General features: G+C 35.9%; 1 long non-coding RNA gene across 1 annotated transcript in view; it reads left to right on the forward strand.

Moving 5' to 3' along the window:
* The window catches only part of LOC135362613 (uncharacterized), a 394,512-nt gene that overhangs the window by 270,134 nt on the left and 103,299 nt on the right, over positions 1–21,079 (forward strand). The window lies entirely within an intron of this gene.

Here is a 21,079-nt window from a genome sequence, read left to right on the forward strand (position 1 = left end):
TAACATTCTCCACAAGTAGAAAAATCACATGTCACAGGGGACTGATGAGGCAGGGGAAGTGTCGGAAAAACCCAGATTAATGGGTACATGTCCAATCCCGTTTTTAAAAATCAGTCTTTCAGTGTGGAATATCACTAAGCCAACATGGGTGGGAGCGCATTCAGATTCTGTGGCAGAGATCTGCAGTAAAGTGTCTGATCGAAAGTAGAAACTGGGGTAGGAACTGTTCAGAGTAAGCCAAGAGAAATCTGAAACAATGTATATTTATAGCTAGTTCTAAAATATGTGGCTACACCCCAACTGTTCAAAGATGAGGAAACAGGAAAAAAAAAATAGAAAAAGGAAAAGGGACCTAGAGGCAAAACCTCTGGAAATTATCTCTTAGAGAATCAAGATATTGGCTTTCTCAATAGCATGTAAGGAATGCACGGCCTCTTGGGCAGAGGTTCCTAAGGAGAAGCCCACCAGGCTAAGATGCAAATTCTGCAAAATAAAAGGAAAGAAAAATTGATAAAATCATTAATATACATAAGGAAAATAATAAAATTCAAAAGCCTGGTGGATCATGAAAATAAAAAAAAAGATTTTAAATGACAAGAAATCCAGTCATTGATTTGGAGGACAAGCTCGAGAAACTATCACAGATGTCAAAGACCAAAGTCCTGAAATAAATTATAACTCATACAGAGAATCCAAAATGGAGAAATATGCAGATAAAAAGTGCTTCTCAAAAAGAGAAAAGAACAATGAAAGCAGAGGAAAACATCAAAGATGTACTAGAAGGTAAGTCTTTCTTCAGCTCTAGAAAGTATGTACAGATTGATAGGTCTACAAGTTTTAGGGCAAAATCAATGAAAAGAAAACCACATTTAGATCCACATGTGACAATTTTTATTGTAATTACAAAACTAAGTAAGTATCAAACTGGAAAAGTAAGCACACGATGTTCAAAGGCATAAAAATTATGTTGCCATCCAAACTCATATTTGCAAAGCAGAATGCTGAGGGGTTGAGAGTATAAATGTGCAACATAGTTTTGATGAGAAAATTTGAAAAACAAGAATTTTATACTTGTCTAAGTTGTCTTTCACTTATGAGACACTTCTCAGATATTCATATACCCTCCTAAAGGAGAAAAAGGTATCTTGGAGATATAATACAAGCTACAATGATAATTGAACAAAGAGCAAGGAAAAAAGAGGACATAATGTGATGTGGTGTTTAATTTTATGTGTCCGCTTGACTGGACTAAGGGACCTCCAGATAGCTGATAAAATATTATTTGTGGGTGTGTCTGGGAGGTTATTGCCAGAAGAGATTTGAATCTGCACACTGAGTGAAGGTCACCCTCATCCATGTGAGTGCACAACATCTGCTCCATTGAGGGCCTGGATAGAACAAAAAGGCAGGAGGATGGATTTGCTCTCTGCTTGAGCTTGGACATTTATCTTCTGCACTTATATCTTGGTGCTGCTCATTCTCGGGCCTTCAGGTTTGAGTGGAACTATACCACTGGCTTTCTTGGGACTGTAGCTTGCAGATTGCAGATCATGGGACTTCTCAGCCCCCATAACCACATGCACCAGCCCTTCATATTAAATCTCTTTTTATATTTCTATATAACTATGTCAATATCTACATCTGTATCTATAGGTTATCTAGTCCTATTGGTTGCATTTCTCTACAGAACCCTGACTAATACTAATGGTAAAGCCATTTAAATGAAATTAAGTCAAGGATTGTAAATAGTTATAAAACAAAGTCCAGACATCAATTAACTTCCCTAGAAACAAGATAATACACAAAAGATAATTAATAATGACTGGTGTATGTATTAGTCTTCTCAGGCTACCATAACAAAATGCCATAGATTGGGTGACTTACACAACAGATACTTATTTTCTCACAGATTTGGAAGCTGGAAGTCTAAGATGAGGGTGCTAGCATGGTCACATTCTAGTGAGAGTTCTCTTCCTGGCTTGCATCTGGCTGCATTCTCACTATGTGTTCACATGGCTTTCCTTTGGTGCATGCACATGGAGAGAGGGATATCTCTCTTCCTCTTATAAGGCCACCAATCCTGTCGGATTAGGACCCTATCCTATGGCCTCATTTAACCTTAATTATTTCCCAAATGCCTTATCTCCAAATACAGTCACATGGAGGGTTAAGGCCTTAACATACAAATTGTGGGAGTATGCAATTTATCCAATAGCAATATAAAAATTATATTAAATATGACTGCATGAGAACATTGAAAACAAATTATCGTAGCCTTAAGTGGGAGGTCATAAAAGTAATTTCTTTATCAATATTGAAAAAGTAATAGTTTTAAAAGATATAAAAACAACCATTAGTATGAATAAAACCATCCAAAATATGAGTGAATAAAAAAAGAAAACATAGTGACTATAGCAAAAGTTAAAAAAATACAAGGATAGATGATGATAGATAGATAGGCCACCTGATAAACAGACCAACATATATATATATATATGTGAGGGTAGACATATATATATGTCTTAATAAAACAACTTTATGATGCTTATAAAATATACTTCAATGTTAAAAAAACATAAAAAATACTTGAAATTAAAAGCATTGGTAAAGATATATCAAGTAAATTAAAACAGAGTTAACACCAGGATGATAATAAATGATACCCCAAAACCAAAGGACTATTTCATAATAATAAAAATGCAGTTTGTGATGAAGATAAACTAAGAGGCATTTTTGTGCAGTATCATAGGGCACTGACACATATCAACCAAATTTTCAAACTGCTAGAAATATTTTATAGAAATGCAACAGTTTGGGGAAAGTTTAACAAAAGGTATAATCTCATATAGACCCAATGGACAAAATAATAATAAAGAGAAATAAGTATACAAAAGATCTTAAAATTATAATATCTGTTTTCATGAAGACAGCAAAGATTTCATACACAAAGAAAGGGAAATGTAATCACTTTTACAACTAACATTGAAAATTTGCCAAAATTGTTCATGACAGAAAAAATTTCAGATTTGTATTGGACAGAAATACAATTATGATAATGTAAAAGTCAACAATGATCATTATTAACCATTCTGTATTCACAACATGCGAGGACATATGTTAAATGTTTCATATGTATTAGTCCATTTATTCCTAGTAACAATGCTATAAAGTTGATGCAGTTATATGTTGATGTTACATATGAAGGATTTTGACTTAGGTTAAGTATTTTTCTCAAGGTTGCATGACTAATCAGGTGTTTACCTCAGTACTTCTCAAACTTCAGCATGCACCAGAGTCCGCTGGGTTTGTGGGTTTGCTGAGCCCCATACCCAGATTTTCTGATTCCGTGGGTCTGGGTTGTCATCCTTTAATTTGCATTTCTGTTGGTCCCCTGTTGATGCTGATGCTTCTGGTCCAGGACCCTGTATATTGAGAAGCACTAGGCCAGGTGATGCCAGGACAATACATTTACTACTGTACTGTTTTAGAAAAGGAGAAATTGCAGAGACAAGGTTCTGAGAAAATGCAATAAATTTAGAAATTTATAATTAGCAAAGCTAAAAAACAGTGCTTGGAAGTTTAATTAAAAATAAAAAGCAATCATTCCCAAGTTAATCAATTTAATACATTTCCAATTAAAATTCCAATTGGATTTTTTTTCTTTGAACTTGACAAAATGATTCAAAACTCCATGTGGATGAATAATAGGAAATAATAGCCAAGACAAATTAGAAAAAGAAGAGTATTTTGGGGGGAATTGCCTCACCATATAATAAAACATTATAGATTTCCAGTACAAGATTGCATACCCAGCAGGTTCTCACTTCATGTTCTCTAAAATCTCCACTGAAATGCTGAAATGTAAGCTTTGAGGTATTACAAGGAATAAACCAATAATAGTGATGAGGAAGGGCAGCACCAAACATAAGAGACTACAGGGATTTGGGGAAGATGAAAGTGGATAGAAACATGTTAGCAGATAGTATCAGAAGAATATGAAATTGACATGACCTGGCAGAATACACACAGAGCTGTGGCCTACATGGAACATGGTCTGCCTTTCAGAATCCTGAATGGAGGGGCTTTGGTTTCAGTAGAGGCACAGATGCTAGACAGCAGGTATGAAAGATGGGATTACAACAAAGGGACTGAATAAAGCAGTTGAACCAGGTGACACTTCCACCCCTGTCCCCATCTACTCTAACCTGTTCTTCTTCCTTGAGTTAAAGGCAGCCCCACATTTATCCCCAGGCACAACAATAGAACATTGTTCTTAACAGTACTGGAGTGAATCAGTGAAGATATGTAGAATGGTGGTATTGGAGCCATAGATAAAATCCTTTCTTATTCTGGCAATTGGGAATTCTCGATCTTATAGTCAGTATGATCCCATTCAGGGAAAATTAGTAGTAAGTTATCAGGAGAAATCGAATAGTACAAGAGACAAAATATCTAATACTGGGATGTGAGATATGTCTAACATAACAAAAACCCTAAAACAAAATCTTCACTCCAGTAAAATGAGGACACAAAGCAGGAAACTGTGGGCTCAACCAGGAGACCATTCAAGACATATCCTAGACTGACAGTCTTGCAGGCAGACCTAGAGAAGACCTGGGCCAGGATGCAACAGAGGACAAGGGTCTTCAGAAGCTAAAGGCAATTGGGAAAAATGGTAGTCATGTCTCAGTCTATTCAGGCTGCTACAACAAAATACCATAGAATGGGTGGCTTATAAGCAACAAAGATGTATTTCTCACAGTTCTGGAGGCTGGAAAGTATAAGATCAAGTCACTGTAAGATTCAGTGTCTGGTTAGAGCCCACTTCCCAGGTCACAGATGGCTATCTTTTCTTTGGGAGGATAGAGAGGCTAGAGGAAGGTAGTATAAGGTAATTGAATTCATACCCGTAAAAGCAGGACGTTGTTTGATAATGGCTAAAAATAATAAACTAAAAATAGTAAGTAGATGTTCTTTGATACTGGAAACTTATTAGAAATACACCACACACACAAACAACAACAACAACAACAACAAAAACCTTCAATTGGTTGCTTCTGGAGAGCAGAATTAGGGGATTGAGAAAGATGGTCTAGGGCAAAATACTTTTATTATAAATATAACTCTTCTTTAAAGGCAGATTTTTCAGATATTCCTGGGGTTGTTTTCATGTTTCCATATGAACTAAAATACTATTTTATTAAAGAATCACTTTTTATTTTTTATTAGGATTATGTTAATTTTTAGTTTAACTTAGAAAAAATTTCCATGCTTCTGCCTGAGAAGTCCTATCCAAGAATGCCTTTTCTTCTTTTCAAGTCACCTTCTGTGTACCTTAGAAGAATGTTGCCATTTTTGTGAGGGAACACACACCAAAGAATAAATGAAAATGGAATTAAAGCTGTTGAAATAGATTTCATAGGATAAGTCACAGATCAATGGTCAAATAGATCAGTCATCCTCATTAAAAGTAAACAACTGAGTTAAAGAGATCAACTGATAGAAACCATTGGTTTGGATAATAGAATAAAACCTAAACCACTGTTGAATGAAAGAGAAACACCTAGAGCAAAGTGGCTTGAAACTGATGACAAAACACTAGCCAAGGCAAACCAGACTAATACAAAGAAAAAAACCAGCAAGTATCATGTTCCTAATATTAGGTAGGTTTGAATTCAAGGCAAAGCTTTAATGGGGGCAGAAAAGGCACTTTTTAAATTACCAAATGATAGAACGAAATGTACAGAAACTTTGATGGTTTTTAATTTCCACGTGCATAGCATAGAGCTAACATCACTGGTAATATACTCAAGGATATAGGGGGAAAAATATTCTTAGCAGGACACTGTAATTTACCTCTCACTGGTCTGCAGACTGTGCAAACCAGCAATTGCTTGATAGACAGCATGGTCGCACACACTTCTACTTCTTTCTCACCAAACATGCAGGAAGGGTCCTGCATGCCCATCACTAATACTTAGGATTATTCAGCTTTTCTAATTTCTGCTGGCTCTAGTAGGTGCAAGATGAAATCTCTTATTATTCTGTTTTGTTGTACACTGTTTTCTAATGAATTTGAGTATCGTTGCTTACATATTTCAGTTTTTTGGATTACATCATCTCTAAATTGCCTGTTTGTATTCTTTGTCCTTTTTTTTTTTTGAGTTGCTGACTTTCTAATTGATTTGCAGGAGGTACTTGTGTATCCTAGATACGTGATCCTAATCCATAGCCAATTTCAGATATTGTAATTATCTTCCTATAATGTTACTTGCCCTCTACTTTTGTCTATCGTGTTCTTCACTGAACAGGAAAGCAATTTTAATTTAATCAAATTATTCATTTCTTCTTTATGGTTTGTTCATAACTTTTTTATTTTTTAATTAAGTTATTCAGGTATAACTTCTATACAATAAAATGCATCTATTCTGTTGTAGAGCGTGATGAGCTTTGACAAATATATATATGTGTGTGTGTGTGTGTAACCACCATCACAGTCAAGACATAGACTATTTCCGTAAACTCAGAAGGTTCCTTCATGCCCATGTGAGGTCACTCCTCACCATTCCCAATTCCAGGTGACCTACTTGTGCATTTTCTCACTTCAGATGTGTTTTGACTGTCCTAGGAGTTCATATATAAAGAATCATACACTACATACTCCTTTGTGCCAAACTTCTTTCATTTAGCATAAGAGGTTTAACCAAGTTTTTTGATAATCAGTGGTCTGTTTCTTTTTCATGAGTATACCATAATTTATGTTTCTATCCACATAATGGTGGACATTTCATCTCCAGTTCTCCATTATCATTATTAAAGGGACTTTGAACATTTTTGTACAAGTCTTTATGTGAAAAAAAAAAAGTTTTCTTTTCTCTCTTAATAAATACCTTTTATTAGGACACCTGTATGGCTCAGTCAGTTAAGTGTCTGATTTCAGCTCAGGTCATGATCTAGGGTCCTGGGATTGAACCCCATATCGGACTACCCATTCAGCAGAGAATATGCTTGTCCCTCTGCCACTCCCCTGACTTATTCTTTCTCTCTTTTGCATATAAATAAATGAAATCTTAAAAAATAAAAATTAAAAACTGAATAAAATAAATACCTTTTATTATATAGAAAACATGTTTACCTTTATAAAAAACTACCAAGATGTTTTCCAATGTGGTTGTACCACTTTATACTCTTGCTGACAAATAAATAGGGTATGAATTTCCCTATATCCTTGCCAAGACTTGGTACGATTGGACTTTTAAATTTCATTACATATAGTAGGCATGTATAGGCATCTTATTGTGATTTTAATTTTGATTACCCTGAAGACTAATGATTCTGAGCATCTTTTCACATGTTTATGACTATCTATATACCTTCTGTTGTGCAATATTTATACAAATCATTTGATTCTTCTTTTGCTGGATTGTTTGTCTTTTTACTATTGTTGTTAGAGTTCTTTATATAATCTGCACAAAAGTTCTTTGATAGATCATTTTGCAAATACTGTTTCCCAATCTGTGTCTTGCCTTTGAACATTTTAATGCTATCTTTTGAAAACAGATTTTAAAATTTTGACTGTCAAATTTATCATTTTCTTTTATAGTTCTAGGAAGTTATTGCCCTACTGTAATTTCATAAAAACTTTCCTATGTTTTCTTCTTGAAGTTTTATAATTTTAGCTTTCAGATTTAAATTTATGAAACATTTCAAGCAAATTCTTATAAATAGTGTGAAACAAAGGTCAAGTTTCTTTTTTTTCCCCCAGAGGGATATCCAGGCATCCTAGGACCATTTGTTCAACAGCCTCACCTCTCAACATTGGAAATATCTATCCCATACTTATTTTTTCCAGACTCTATACGTTAGTCCTTAAGCAAAAAGCAAACCCTTGATTAATGTAGGTTTATAATAAACGTGAAATCAAGTAATGTAAGTCTTCCAATTTTGTTCTATTTTTTTATGTTGTTTTGGCTATTATGGGCTATTTGTGTGTGCACATAAATTATAGAATCAGCTTGTCAGTTTATACAAAAATCTTGCTGAGATTTTGATTAGAATTGTGTTGAATATATATACAAATCTGGAGGAAATTCACTTCTTAACAATATTGAATCTTCTGATTTAAGAAGATGGATATCTCTCCATTTTCTGGTCTTCTTTATTAACTTTTTGCAATGTCGTACAGTCCTCAGTGTACTGGTTTTGCACATATTTTGCTTAATTTATCCTTAATTATTTGTTATTTTTAATGCTATAATAAATCATATTTATTAATTTTATATTCTAATTGTTCAGTGGAAAAACATAGAAATCCAGTTGGTTTTTATATTGACTTTAAATCCAGAGACCTAGCTAAATTTTCTTCTTAGCTTTTGGTATATACCCTAGGATTTTCTGCATAAATGGTCATATCATCTGCAAATAAAGACAGCTTTACTTTCTCTTTGCTAATCTGCATGCCTTTTATATCTTTGGCATCCTTGTTGTGCTGATTAGCACTTTCTGTACAATGAAAAATTTGAGTGGTGAGAGCAGACAACTTTACTTTGTTCCCAAGCTTAGGGAGAACCATTCAGTTTCACCACTGAATATGTTACCTGTAGGTTTTTTTCAGATTGAGGAAGTCCTTTCTAATCCTAGTTTACTGAGAGTTTTTAATGTGAATATGTGTTGGAAGTTTGTCAAATATTTTTCTGTATCTATTAAAAAGATCATATTTTTTTGCATTTTTTTATTTTATTATGTTAATGTTAATCACCATACATTACATAATTAGTTTTTGATGTAGTGTTCCATGATTCATTATTTGCATATAACACCCAGTTCTCCATTCAATATGTGCCCTCTTTAATACCCATCACCAGGCTAACCCATCCCCCTTCCCTCTAGAACCCTCAGTTTGTTTTTCAGAGTCATAGTCTCTCATGGTTCGTCTCCCCCTCCAATTTCCACCCCTTCATTTTTCCTTTCCTACTATCTTCTTCTTTTTCTTTAACATATAATGTATTATTTGTTTCAGAGGTACAGGTTTGTGATTCAACAGTCTTACACAATTCACAGTGCTCACCATAGCATATACCCTCCCCAATGTCTATCACCCAGCCACCCTATCCCTCCCACCCCCACCACTCCAGCAACCCTTAGTTTGTTTCCTGAGATTAAGAATTCCTCATATCAGTGAGATCATGTGATACATGTCTTTCTCTGATTGACTTATTTCGCTCAGCATTATACCCTCCAGTTCCATCCACGCCATTGCAAATGGCAAGATTCCATTCCTTTTGATGGCTGCATAATATTCCATTGTGTGTGTGTGTATATATATATATATATCACATCTTCTTTATCCATTCATCTGTCAATGGACATCTTGGCTCTTTCTATAGTTTGGCTATTGTGGACATTGCTGCTATAAACATCGGGGTGCACATACCCCTTTGAGTTCCTACATTTGTATCTTTGGGGTAAAATCCCAGTACTGCAATTGCTGGGTCATAGGGTAGCTCTATTTTCAACTTTTTGAGGAACCTCCATACTGTTTTCCAGAGTGGCTGCACCAGCTTGCATTCCCACCAACAGTGTAGGAGGGTTCCCCTTTCTCCGCATCCCTGCCAACATCTGTCATTTCCTGACTTGTTAATTGTAACCATTCTGGCTGGTGTGAGGTGGTATCTCATTGAGGTTTTGATTTGGATTTCCCTGATGCCGAGTGATGTTGAACACTTTTTCCTGTGTCTGTTGGCCATTTGGATGTCTTCTTTGGAAAAATGTCTGTTCATGTCTTCTGCCCATTTCTTGATTGGATTCTTTGTTCTTTGGGTGTTGAGGTTGATAAGTTCTTTATAGATTTTGGGTACTAGCCCTTTATCTGATATGTCTTTTGCAAGTGTCTTCTCCCATTCTGTCGGTTGTCTTTTGGTTTTGTTGACTATTTCTTTTGCTGTGCAAAAGCTTTTTATCTTGATGAAGTCTCAATAGTTCAATTTTGCCCTTGCTTCCCTTGCCTTTGGCGATGTTTCTAGAAGAAGTTGCTGTGGCTGAGGTCAAAGAGGTTGCTGCCTGTGTTCTCCTTTAGGATTTTGATGGACTCCTCTCTCACATTTAGGTCTTTCAATCATTTGGAGTCTATTTTTGAGTGTGGTGTAAGGAAATGGTCCAGTTTCATTCTTCTGCATGTGGCTGTCCAATTTTCCCAACACCATTTGTTGAAGAGACTGTCTTTTTTCCATTGGACATTCTTTCCTGCTTTGTCGAAGATTAGTTGACCATAGAGCTGAGGGTCCATTTCTGGGCTCTCTATTCTGTTTCATTGTAAAAAAATCATATGTTTTTTATCTCTTTTGTTCCATTAATGTTGAATTTTGTTGTTTGATTTTTGAATGTTAAGCCATCATATATTCCTAGAGTAAACTTCACTTTATCAAATGCATTATCCTTTATCTATATTGCTGTACCACTCCATCCCTTATGGTTTCTGCTTTTAAATTTTTATATTTGAAGTCTCTATCAACCGTACATCACAGAGACGTTGTATTCTTACACATTTCTAATGCCTTCATACTTTTACTTTTATAGAATTTTAATTTTGCAGAATTTAATCTGGAATCTGTGGTATTAGGTAGTGATCCAGTGTTTTATTCTCCATATAGTAACTAGCTTTCTGAAACTGTGTAAGAATTTGTGGTTTTTCTCCCATTGATTTTTTTTTTAAAGATTTTATTTATTTATTTGACAGAGAGAGACACAGAGAGAGAGGGAACACAGCAGGGGGAGTGGGAGAGGGAGAGCAGGCTTCCCTTGGAGCAGGGAGCCCGATGCGGGGCTCGATCCCAGGACCCTGGGATCATGACCTGAGCCGAAGGCAGGCGCTTAACGACTGAGCCACCCAGGTGCCCCCATTGATTTCTGCTACCACCTTTATTATGTATTATGCTTCCAAATATGTTAAGTCAGTGTCTGTGTTACTGATGATGTTTCATTGAACTGTTTTTCAGACCTTATAAGAAAACCATACGGGCTGGTTTTTTTTTTTTTTCATTATTTTATTCCAGCTTTGTATCACATCTTACTTTCTCTTATGATTATGCATACCCTCCCACAAACTTTAATTTTCTTTTATAAATTTACTCAGTTATTCCTGGACTTTTATTCTTTGATATAAATTTTATATTAAGTTTACTGAGTTAAACAATAAAGCTAATGGTATTTTAATGGAATCACATTGTAATTATAGACTAAATTGAGAGATAATTTACATACAAATAATATTTAATCATCCTATCCAAGAACATGGACTTTTCATTTTTTCAAATTATCTCCTGTGTACTTTCTTCACATTCCAAACTTTTCCTATAAGAGGTCTTATTATTTTTGATTAAGTTAATTCTTACATACATTATAATTTTTGTTGCTATTGTGAATTACATTTTATTTTTTACTTATAATGTCTAGCTGATTATTGCTGGTGTTGTTAAACTTTTATTAGTATTTACGGTTTATCACATATATATTTACTATTGAATGCAGGCTTTAAATAACCAAGTCAGCAGCAGTTAACACCACTCCCACTTGGGATGATAAAGCAAATATTAAATCTTTAGGGTATGCCCCCTACCTGTGTATATTTGGTATGAGCCATGCCTTTGGGATCTAATTGGGCAAGATCCTGAAACTCTTTTGGTGCATATATTACCTCTTCCCAGAGCATTCTTTTACTTCGTTGTTTGGAATTTACCTTCTTACAGTAATACAAGTAATGGAAGGTGGTGCCAGAGAGCTATGAGAAGACATTCATGTGTAAGACAACTGTTTTAGGTGCTGTCACCATTTTTTAAAAATTTTATTTTTTCTCAAAGGAAGCCTAGATCACTCAGATTATGAGAAGACTTGCTTCTGGAGGAATATGAGGATTCAAAATTCTCAGATTCATTTTTGTCTGCCCAATGTTTTCATCCAACATTCCAAATTGTATTTTTTTCCCCAGCCAATAATTTTGATCAGCATATGAGCTTGTTGTGCTGTCTGTTGCAATTCAGAAATGCATACATTCAGACCTTTAGTCTGATTTTCATCCTTACCTTCTCTGTAACTAAAAAAGAAGTGTTTCCCTTAAGGCCACCTTAGAAGCTCTCTAATTCTTTGTCCGTGGCTTGAGTTAAGAGGTTAAATCCTTAAGCTTCTTCTTTTTTTTTTATTCTTTTGTAAGCTCTTTAGTATAGTTAGAAGCAGTTGCCCCCCATCACATCCTATGTAATCACCATTATCACCATAGCAATTAAGTACCTAAACCACTTGATCTCCTTTTACTTTGTCCTCCACCTGTAATTCACTCTGTATCTTTACTAGTGATAATTTTAATAACTGTAATCATGGATTATCAGTGTCTTCACAGAGATTATCTGTGTGTTATTAAAAAATATGAACAATTCTATCCCAGAATTCCATGTTTTTAAGGTATAGGAGGATGATATTCCAAGTACCAATAATTCTATGAGTTAGGGTCCCTTCAGAAAAGAGAGGATATATTTTAAAGGGATAATTTATATAAGTATGGGCATTAGGTACCCCCAAGTGATGATTATACAGTTAAGTAGCAGAGACCATGGAAATCCAGGTCTGAAGAATCAAGAAGAGAAACTGGAGTTACTAGATGCTTGTGAAATAAAAAGGCACCATCCATGGGAGGTATATATAGCCTTAAAGAAGTATAGCCCCTGACAGTCTCATCAAAGTAGGAGTCAGGAAGGAGAAATAAACACCCAAACTTCTCACTCTTCCAGCCCTTTGTTCCTTTGCTAATTTCTTCCAATGGCTTAACCCAACAAAAATCCAGAGGACAAGGAAGGCTGGGTGATGCATTCTATTTTGGTCAGCTTCTAGGAACATTGGGGAGGATAGAGAAAGGCATAAAATAGATCTGGGTGGAAGTGTGCAATCTGCTTGGTAGAAGTTGGTAGCTGTTGACACTGCTATATGAGAAAATAGGATGGTGAGCAAATATTAGACACAGTGGTATACCAATTGTAGTAATGACATAGTCTGACCAGTAAGGTCCCTCACCAGTGCGTATTCCAAGCATGGATGCTTTCCACTTCACCCAGGCATCTCCAGTCACTCAGATAATCAATTTTCTCTTCCACTCAAGGTCCTGTACCTGCTGGTTCTCCCTTGAGGCTTTCTTGCCCCAAGTGAGGAAAATGCTCAGACTTCGACCAGCCAGATTGCTTCACTGAGATACCCCAATTGATTAACCTGTTAAGTGCCTCTATCTGCCTTCCTATTCTTAGCCACCACCACCTCTGGGCAGAAGACACCTTATATGCAACTCCTCACCTTTACATCAGCATTTCCTATGCCTGTTCTTAGCTCTGCTTTCCCTCCAAATATGTGACCGCATGCCTGTATTTCATTGGTATGTACTGTCTGTTCCACAGAGAGCCTTTCCTTCCTACTTTTCCTCCATGGATAAATATGCATTTATTCATTTGTATCTTTTCTATCATTTCTAGGAAGTCTATACTTAACAGATATTCTTCAGTATATTTTCTTTTTTTTTTAAAGATTTTATTTATTTATTTGATAGAGAGAGCGAGAGAGCACAAGCAGGGGGAACAGTAGAGGGAGAGGGAGAAGCAGGCTGAGGGAGCCTGATGCAGGGCTCGATCCCAGGACCCGGGGATCATGACCTGAGCCAAAGGCAGACGCTTAACCATCTGAGCCACCAGGCTCAGTATATTTTCAATCTGCTGCTTAGACAAAGATGTTCACAATTCTACTAATATCCTAATAACTTTGCCATAAAATAAAAAGTCCTTGATTAGAAAATAAGAATAACTGTGATAGGGAGAACTCCTAAACTGTTCACCTCCTCAATTTTCTTCACTCATGTGCTCATGTATTAAGTTCATGCTTATGGGGGAATGCATCAATTTAGAGGAAAAGCATTGGTTTAAAATGAGATACATGTTTGTTTGACATCTCCTTTTGTAAGGTTCTGTGCTGATTGGATTGAAGAAGGCGACTGTTGCACCCCAAAAATCCTAGAGTGAAAAGGTGATAGTATTTATTTTTTCTAATCAGACCAGTTAGAAAACAAAATGTTTCATAGCCTGAAAAATCAAACTAGGTTAAGGTAACCTGTTTACCCTATGTTTAGGGTAATATGTTTGCTGGTACAGCTTGAAAACACACTTATCCATTTCACATCTGCAACCCTGATGTTCCATTTTTGATGATAGAGTATTTCCCATATTCATAACACTAGTTCTAACGTATCTAAGTTCTAACATGGCTACATTAGAAGCTCAGCAAAGGGACCTACCTGAAGGTAGGTGTTGTAACAGGCAAACTGGAGAATATTACATCAGTCTGAATCATATTTTCTGAATAGCTTCAAATAATTCTGTATAGCAATAGAAAAACTTCACACTATGATTCTTTTTTTTTTTTTTAAAGATTTTATTTATTTATTTGACAGAGACAGAGACAGTGAGAGCAGGAACACAAGCAGGGGGAGTGGGAGAGGGAGAAGCAGGCTTCCCGCTGAGCAGGGAGCCCGATGTGGGGCTCGATCCCAGGACTCTGGGATCATGACCTGAGCTGAAGGCAGCCGCTTAACGACTGAGCCACCAGGCGCCCCTTCACACTATGATTCTTAGTAATATCTGGTAGGAGAGAAATACAAAGCTGAATTCCAGTGCTTGCTATGGAAACTCTCAAGGGGCCAATGTGAAGTACCTTTCCAGTGAGCACACACCATTGGAGTTGCCTCAATTCCAACTATCCTTCAAGACGCAACTCAAAACTCTTTTTCATCATGAAGTCCTCTCTAGCAAGTATAGTGCCCAGCACTCATATTGTCCTTCTCCTGCTGCCCACTTTTCTTTTGGTTTCACTCCTTCGGTATGGTAATTTGATAAAATTCTGCAATTTTTGTACTGTTACCAACTGATATTAGTGCACCTTTCATCATAAACTTCTAAAGGGCAGCCAGATAATCCCTGACATGATAATATGTACATTGCAAGCACACAAATGTGTGGTAAAAAAAAAAACTGATAAATAATTAATTGGCTCTCTTTTCTTTTCTTTTCTTTTTTTTTTTAAGATTTTATTTATTTGAGAGAGAGAGAGAGAGAGAGAGAACGCAAGAGGGGGTAGGGTTAGAGGGAGAAGCAGACTCCCCGCCGAGCAGGGAGCCTGATGTGGGGACTCGATCCTGGGACTCCTGGATCATGACCTGAGCCGAAGGCAGTCGCTTAACCAACTGAGCCACCCAGGCCCCCGCCTCTCTTTTCTATTTATAGTAGATAGTATCTATAATTCAGGTTTTCTTAGACGTTAGGTTATTTTCCCCAAAATACTCTCATGAAATAAATATACATTTATTTTTTATATACCTTCAATACAATTTATGGGTTAAGCCTTTCTAGAATGTACCACTTCATTGCCAGTTATTTTTTTTCATTTTAAAATTTGTTTTGTCTTTTTATTGTTGAGTTATAGACATTCTTTATATAATCTGGATACAAGTCCCTTATCAGATTTGTGAATTACAAATATTTTTATTTATTTTTTATTATGTTCAATTAGCCAACCTATAGTAGAACAACACTACATCAAAAACTAATGATGTACTATATGTTGGCTAACTGAACTTAATTGTCAGTTATGAATTTCATCTTCCTTAGTTCATATCTGAGAAGATGTTTTGAAAAGGAGTAAACTCTCATTCTGTCTTCTACTTTACCCTTTCCAAATGACCTCAAAGAAATTCATAGCTATATGATTTTTACCTCATATTCTCACTTCTGAATATATGAAAACAAAATATTATTAAAAATACTTAATTCCACTCCCTAATATTTATGTATAGTTATTTTTTCTCTGCTCTTGGATTATGAGCTCTAAATTTAAGAACCAGGCCATCTTCTTTCACACTACCCCTTCTTCTACTCACATATTGCATGCTTAAATATATTAGTGAGATAAAGGGTACTTTTCATAAATACCATGGAAACTATTCAGTCACATCAAGTGGGAAGCAGAATACTTCTAAGAAAGAGTTATGGGTCTATGTTCAGCCAGGATGAATTCTGGAGGTACCATGTTTACAGTTATCACAGTTACCAATCTGGCCCAGTGGTTAGTAACCCAGTGGTCTACTACTTTTCTGTCTTCTTCCACTTTGCCTTTCCCACTCTCCTCAGTCCTTTCTTGTCACTAGGTAGTCAACATAAAGTAGATATTCCTTTGGCTGAAGTTTCTGCTTTGGGGATCATAAAGTTGTCATCCAAATAATTTAAGGACTTCTTAGAAGCTATTTGGCTATAAGATATAGCTTGATAATTACAGTCGTGTAAGGCAGCTAAATGTTGAGGGTACCTTGAAAGTTGGTCTCAAATCTATTATTTCATTTCCTTCCAGTCATATCCATTAGGATGCTCCAAAGACCTGGTTCACATTTTCTTTATGTATTGCCCTTTAATTATACTGGTATTTCAACTCCCATATTTCTTTTTACTATTGATACTAATAGCCATGTCTGAATTGTTCTCTCTAAAACTGTAGGTAGATACTACATGAAAAAGAGGCCCATATAATGTTCCTAGTTGGAAAACAGAATATTCCCCTTTTTCATCCCCGATTTACTCTGGCATGAGCCATTAACTATATTTTTTTGGTCATCTTCCCACTTCCAACGTCTTGCATCCATCTTCCATTCTCTACATTTTTCAGACTTCATTGCCCCACACTATTTCTTTTTCCCATAAAACTTTGTTATAAAATAAACACAACTCAAAATGTTGTGTTACCTTTCCAGGGACATTTGCTATGTCACTCTCCAACAAACTGAAACTATTTAAGACAAAAGAATATATTTCCAGTGAGAAGAAATGTGAGACTCTGAAACAGATGAAAAGGGAAATCTTTTGGTCAGAGCTTATTTTAGATGTTTAAGTCAGATCAAAAAGGCAGCACCCAGTCACTGTAGGATTTGAGGAATAGTGTGTCGAGGCAAGAAATCCATGAGAAGGAAGCCTGTGCATCCAGAAGAAGATGCTCCCACAGAACCTGCCTTCCTAGACCCAAACATGGGAATGGAAGAAACTATCCCTTTCACCCACAAAGAAAGTCTAGCACACCCAGAAAAATGATTACTTATTGCATCTTAAAATACGGGCTTCTGACTTGCCATCAAAAATGTTATAACCATGTTGTTTGTGATTTTAATTAGTTTTCCAAACATATGACAAACTAAATTGAATAAATCAAACTGACCTTTAAATTTCTAGAGTTATAGCCTGTTTAAATGTCCATAATGCTGCAATAATAACCCAAGTTAATAACCATTTCACTCTCCTCCCTGAGAGGCTCTCTGGGTGATACACAATGTTATTAATTTTGGCATGATTACAAATTATCCCCATAGTTCAGGTTTAATACAGTATTGATGTTGTTATTAATATGGATTTGTCAGTAAAAATACAAAACTGAGTCGGTCCCAGCTAATGTCAGTTTTAAGGTTAAAAAATAAAAAAATAAATTAAAAAGGACTAGCTTATATTGAAGAAAGTAAGGAAACCCCATAAGAGCTGAGTTTCATTGTAAGGATATTTGGCTTGGTATGAGAAAGGACTCAAAATGATAAAACAGAAAAAAAAGGCACTGTAAATCTATCCATTAGCAACTTAAATTTTTAAGATACTGTATATTGGCCATTTCTGTGGTTTTCAAAATTTCTTGGGGGATTGATTAAATCATGCGAACATTCCACATTTTCCAGTCCTTTGACAAGGATTGTTAAAAAGTAAGTTTAGAGGTTAATCATCAAGGTTGAGTGAAGAGTATAATAATTTTACACACGGTATTCTACTGTGTAAAACATATGGCACAGCAAAACAAAGCAAACTAGCTATAAACATAGGACTTAGAATGAAAGAGAAAATTATGATGTATGAAAACTGATAATGCAAGGCAGTCTAGCACAAAGGTAAAGAGTTCTAGCTGAACCCTTGTGAACTTGGGTTTAACATTTGGCCTTGCTTTTGCTGGTTTTTGCAGCTACCTCTCTGCCTACCTATCCGCCAAATTCATCTAAGTCAAAAGAACTTTCATTTGGGAAATTATAAGCATTTTTCTGCCAGATACCTCATCTGAAATGTTACCTTAAAAATATTACTTATTTCAGAAAGTTTTCAAAAAGTAAATAAGACAAATGCATGAAAATGTTTAATGGTACCTGGCCTAGAGTAAATGTTCAAGACATGTAAGTTCCCGGTAACCGGTTATCATGATGTGCAAAAGCAAACGTTGCTTTCATCATTTTATTCTCATAGTTGGAAAAATAATTTCCATAAGGACTCACAGTTATTAAAAATTTGTGATGGGATTAAAACCATGTCATTTCCAATTACTAAATCAGCTACCATACTGTCCCATCTGCCTTGATTGTTTTCTGAGGTATGATCCCAGTTAAAGTGTACATGGAGTTTGATTTTTTTCACATAAAAATTAAGGCTCCCAACTTCTGCTTTAGTAATTCAAGCAGCCCTTAGTGTAGAGCAATTAGAAAAGCTGGACAAAAAAATTTCTGCTTAAAGATTTCAGATAGTTATAATGAAATGGAAATTTATGGGTCAAATATAGGAAAATAGAGTTATTTAGAGAGGTTAAACCAGCACCTGGGTCTTTTTCCTTATGAGTGTCTATTGATGTTAAAAGAGGCAATTGAGAAACTGCCTGATACTATTCTTTCTACTTTTATGTATTTGAAATTTTCTATGATATATAAATAAAAACAAAAACAAAACAAGACAAGACAAAACCAAAAACATTCCATGGATGTACCCTAACCTACTTTTCAACTCCATATCCTACTGCTCACTTATCCTTGAACATTATTTACTGTTTCCCTTGCATGGGATGTCCAATGTTCCAAAGTTGATTACTCTAACTCTTAAAATATTTTCATTCTTAAAACTCCAAAGTCATTTCCTCCTTCAAGTCAAGATAGCACCCCAAATGAAAGTAGCCTCACTGTGTTCGCTTGCCACTTCCTTTGACCTCCCCATAGCAATGAACAGATTGCTTTTTATGTGTGCATATTTGAGTATGCACCAGTCACTTCACAAATATTTTAGATTTTTAAAGAAAAGGTTATAACTGTCATATTTTTATCCCTCTGCTATGACAAATGCAGAAATTTATAAGTTTTGTGGGCCCTAACGTATATGAAATTGCTTTAAATTGTAAAGAATGCAAAAATCTAAATACAGATTAGGTAGACTAATTTGGAAAACTTGGAAGTCTCTTGTGCAGGTTAGAGCCCCTAAAGCTTTAGCTTCAGCAGCTCTACAATAAATCCATTTGTAGCAAAATGCAAAATATGAAGTATTTGGTTTGCTGAAGTAAATCCTCAGTAAGGGGGGATGTTCATCAGTGGTTCAAGATGTTTTCTTGTGATATTTGAGACTTTCTTCTATTACTCTATATTTGGACTTCAAAACGATATGACACAGATGAAGCAGTGGTCTCTGCATCTTATATTCTGGGTTCTTTCATTACTCTTGTAATTTTTTCTCAATGGTAATTAAGTCTTGGATAGATAGTCAGAAAGATCTCTGCTAATAAGATCTTTCTAAGAAAAGAAGATCTTCCTAAGAAAGGTTAACCCATAAATACAGGGTAAAGCAGAGTATGAAAAAGATTCTACTCTATATTTTATTGTTGACAGCTTTCTTTCATAATGGGGGTGGATGCAAGAAAGATTATGGAGACTTTGACGACACAGAGCCTGGGGGAGAAACCTATAGGATTAGGGGAACCTCCAAGTAGCAGATGGTGGCTCTGACAAGGGCAATAGGTTGTTTAATACACAGTGTTCAAAGGGCATATTAAGGTCAAGCCAGGCTAGTGCAGTGGTGTTGGGGGCACCAGGGTAGGACAAGCTGGGGAATAAGCAGTTATCCAGTGGAAGTGTTCAGTGGGGCAAGACTTACCTATGCATGACAGGAAGTTTTATAACAAAGATCTGAGGTATAGTGACCAAGATCCAGGCCTGAGAAAGATAACTTTCCACACACTGGACTGGGTTCCAAATCCCCTAACTTTGGACTCCCATCCTATACAGTGTCTAGGGATCTAGGCAGGCCAAACAGTATGGCTGTGAGTGGTGTGCATCTAAGTAGAATCCTGGTGTGATGGACTGGGCCTCCAGAACAGAGCCACAGAGAATGACATAATCTGGGGCCACTTAGGAAACTGGATATCCTCTTAGCCATTTTGAGGGATGACTTCATATTTCTGAAAATGTAAGAAGCATCAGAGAAAGGAGTTGTGAAAGACTGGAGTGGAAAATGCTGGAGTTCCTTGATTTGCTTAGACCATAGAACTATGGGTTTGGAGACAATGACTGTATTTTAGGCATTCATGATGGTGAAACTAAGGTTAACTGAGATCCAAATCTTAAAATTCTACATTGTCCAACATTTTCTAAGGGGAATATCTCACCGGTAGATAGCTACCTCTCTGCCTACCTATCCGCCAAATTCATCTAAGTCAAAAGAACTTTCATTTGGGAAAAATCCTTGAACATGCCTTGTATATTTGCATCTTAACTATTTACATATAGGGAAAGATAATAATATAAAGAATGATCAAGATAGTGCCAACTAAGGGAGACCACAAATGTGAGGGCCATCAAAGGAGAGAGGAGTTGTTCAAATTTACTCACTCCTGCTCTTAGCTGGAGATAGATTCAAGGAGTAGTAATTGTTAAAGTATTAGAAGTCATTTTGATAGGGGGTTATCAATTAAGATGTCTAATCAAATAGTGAACTATCAGTAGTTTAAACAAATGAGGACTTATTTTCTCACCCAGCAGTTGATGAGTGCTACGTGGATGTCAAAGCTTTGAGGCAGGATCTCAGCTAGTCCTGCTCCCTTCCTTCCATGGTAACAAGATGGATACAGTAGTTGCAGGTATCTTCTCAAGACCTTCATAGAAGTCAGAAACTGAGCAACTGTGTCATTTTAGCTGTCTCCCCCTTATCAGAGGAAGAATCTTACTTAAGATTTT

Source organism: Mirounga angustirostris, unplaced genomic scaffold, assembly GCF_029215605.1.
Source record: "Mirounga angustirostris isolate CCGP_5_RB_7025 unplaced genomic scaffold, mMirAng1.0.hap1 SCAF_14, whole genome shotgun sequence".
Classification (NCBI taxonomy): domain Eukaryota; kingdom Metazoa; phylum Chordata; class Mammalia; order Carnivora; family Phocidae; genus Mirounga; species Mirounga angustirostris.